The sequence below is a fragment of the Arvicola amphibius genome, chromosome 9 (genome assembly GCF_903992535.2).
Source record: "Arvicola amphibius chromosome 9, mArvAmp1.2, whole genome shotgun sequence".
Lineage (NCBI taxonomy): Eukaryota > Metazoa > Chordata > Mammalia > Rodentia > Cricetidae > Arvicola > Arvicola amphibius.
The window spans coordinates 56,950,574-56,954,257 of NC_052055.2; positions in this window are offsets into that span (position 1 = coordinate 56,950,574).

A 3,684-nucleotide genomic window follows, 5' to 3' on the forward strand; every position below is an offset into this window, starting at 1 on the left:
GATGACGTTTGATGATAACGCTGGGACTGGGGTTTGTAGTTCAGGGGTGAAGTGTTTGCCTAGCATGTGTGAGTCTGTGAACTGGATGCCAATGACACAAAAAAATAAGTTAATAAATCAACAAATAAATACATAAACCCTATTTCTACATAAGAAAGCTTAGTTTGGTTTTAAGACCAGGACTTGTTCTTTCTGGAATCCTCTGTCGCTCATCATGCCTGATCCTCACCTCTCACTGAAGAGTAAATTAATGTTTTATAGACTTCTGCATCACTTGAGTTCAATTCAGAATAATGCAGTCTCTGTGTTTGTTATTTATATATTAATTCCAATAAGATACTGCTGAATCTTCCCTGATTAAATAATAAAATGTTTGTTTTAGATATCTTTTAATTCGAGTATGCATTTATTCCAGAAGTATTTCTGCTTTGACAAACATTATATGTGGGGCTGGAGAGATGGCTCGGTGGTCAAGACCCCTGGCTGTTCTTCCTAAGAACTTGGATTCAATTCCCAACACCCTCTTCTGGCCTCCTTGGGCATCCAAGCATGGAAGTAGTGCAGAGACAAGCATGCAGGGAAAACACCCATATCCATGAAGTGAAAATTAAAAATGAATCCTTTGAGGGTTTTTTTTACTATATCATATACTTGAAATGAAATTCAAGGCTCAGTGATTTTTTTTTTCAGGGAAGAAAGATGAAGAAAGCTTAGGGCTAGGGCTAAGTTGATACAGTGCTCGCCTAATGTTCAGAAGCCCTGGGCACTACTTCCTGCACCACAGAAAACCAGGTGTGGTGGCACATCCCTGTCATCCCAGTAACAGGATCAGAAATTCAAGGTCATCCTCAGCTACGTGAGTTCAGGGCCGTCCTGGGACACTTGATACTCCAACTCAAAGTAAATAAGTAACAAATGAAAACACAATGTGCACAGAAAATGGCATGGAGTCTGTAACGTGTGACAGCCCTGCTCCCGTGACAATGACCAGCAGGCGTGCTCAGCCCCAGGCTGCCGTGAAGAAAATGCCTGTTTTCCGCCTGAGTCTTTTTCTTTAAGTCCCTTCTCTTTCTCTCTCCCTTTCTCCAGCACTCCCAGTCTACTCAGAGTTGACGTCTAGGCTTTAAATAATTGTCTTAGATCACAGGTTCAATACTGCACTGTGCCTCCAAATTCAGCTTCTCAGTGCTGGAAGCCTAGCTTGGCTTCAGGCTGGTACTTCAGGGAACCTGGCCCAGTTTCCCCTGGGTACCTACCTAAGCACAATGAAAGAGTCTCCTCATTGGTTCTGTTACAAGAATCTTGCTCCTTAAATAGCACTTCTCCAAGAATATTTAAAGTCACAGAAGGAAGAAAGGAAGTCGGATGCTGCACCTGAAACCGCTGGAGAAGATTTTAAAGAAACACATGCCTACTGTGCCAGCAATGATTTGGCAGTCTCCCTCCAGGGTCCTGCACTGCAGAATGCCACCCCAAGTTGAGATTCTCAGAGTAACCATGGTTTTGTGAGGTAGCAAACAGTTCCTGAGTTTATATTATTCTAGCATCTTGTGCTCATTGAGATCAAAGAGAAAATCTGTCTTTGGGGCAGAATAAAACTCCTGAGGTTGGGATTACCACGTATGAAGATTTTCTTTCCTGTGAAATGTCTGTCATGATGAGAAAGATGGGACACATACAGCTACTTCCTCCAAGAAGAGCCAGGAGAACGGTAAGGTGACAGTCTCTGACCTTGCTGTACCCCATGTTTCTGTGCTTTAATTCTGCTGCTGACTGCCCCCCTTTTCTGCACACCTCTGTTACTACTTTCTGACTGATTCTGTCCATCCTGATCCTCCCAGCCTTAATCTCTAAGCCAGAGATGGGCACTTCATAAACCCTGGCAGATCACCTCACAGGACCCAAATGCCCTGTGTTTCCAACACGTCTATTTGTACTCGCTGCCTTAGACACCTTATCAGGAAAGCCTTTACTCACTTCCTGGTTACCACTAAGGACAGGATGCCTTGAAGACCGAGCAGAAACCGTCTCGCTCCAAAGGAGCATAGAGATTAAAGAAAGAAGACCCCTAGAATGCAGAAACTGTATAGAAATAGATGAAGGAGTGTCAAGGCTACCTGCTTCCCAGCTCGCCCCAATCTCCAGGGAGGGGAACTGCGCTAAAGCTTCTGTCCTCAAATCTGCTCCCCACAGGCACACACAACGTGAGTGTGTACAAGAGGACAGTTCAGAAAACAGCCCTTCCTGGTGCCAGCCCCCCTGCCCACTCCCATGCTGATTCCCCATGTGCCTAGAGCCTGAGTGACAATCCTCAGCCCCCAGGACCCTCCCACAACCTTGTCATGGCTCACCTTCCACACCTACCCCTCTCTCCTTCATCCCAATAATGTCTTCATGCAGCTAAGAAAGCCACTTCCGGTCTCACATTCTTGCAATAACTTGAATAGCCAATAAAATAAGTGACCTCTGCATTCTCATACAAAATGTGGCTAGAGAGATGGAGGGGGGAGGTCCTCCAGAGGACCCAGTGTTCTTCTCACCAGAGCCGGAAGCTGTTACCCTGAGACCCCTTTTAAAAAGAAACAGAAGAGATTTTCAGGATAGCTTTATGTATGGACACCTTGAAATAGCCAAGTCTCTGCAGAGACTCCCACCTGACTAGTTCACCTGGATCTCTAAGCACTTGCTTTTAACGGTGTTTACTGCTTCATCTGTGCAGGAACCTCAGAAGTGACTCCCCAGCTGCCTGCGTTTCCCCATCATTGGCTCTAACCTCCCTGCACACAAAGGTAGGTGTTCGTCCAGGCACACAGGTGACCTAAACTTGGAACTAAGATGGGCCAGGGCTCAGGTTGATAGATCATATCAAAATTTCCATTTCTCTTAATGGTTTATCACCTGTCAGATGACTCCTGGTGAGGACAGAAGGGTTGGAATCACAGCTGCCTGAACAAGCAAGCTGAAACATTAAAAAATATATATATACAGAAGCCTACCATAGAAGCTGATCACAAAAACCAAACAGAAGCAGAATATTGGTAAATTAGATGGCAAGGAGAAGTGGACAGGATCTTTACCCAGAATGATGACTTATTTACACAGCCCATAATTGGGTTTCAGTTATTTTTAGTGTCACCATTACCATGAGCACTGTAGTCTTGTCTCTCATGGACTCAGAGTTTGTGTAAGAAGATTTTAAAAGGAAACACTAAGAGCATGATGATTGTGGATGATAAAAAGATCTAATATATTGGCTCACAAATACACACAGTATTCTGAACTAATGCAGTACTGTTTGCAGCCTCCCCAAAACTGAGGGCATCAGAGGATGTCGCAGGATTCAAAGGATGCACTCAAGCATCCTTGAAATTCAGCAACAGTCCTCTAGGCAAGATCAGCAATACTTCTGCTGGCCACCAAAGCTGAGAATGAGATTGTAGCTGCAGTAGTCAAATGCTCCTATCCAAAACATGCCATAGGGTGGGAACTTCTAAAGCAGTATGAAAGGTATGATCTGAAGCTAGCACGGGATGGGTGCTGATGGTGCCCAAAGAGAGGGATGTTTTAAGACAGTTCTGTTTGTCTGTGTCACAGTCTGGAGTGGCAAACTGAAATACGTGTTTGACTTGTTAGGGGGATACAATTCAGACTTTGACTAAATCAAGAGGACATGTGGGTTGAAGA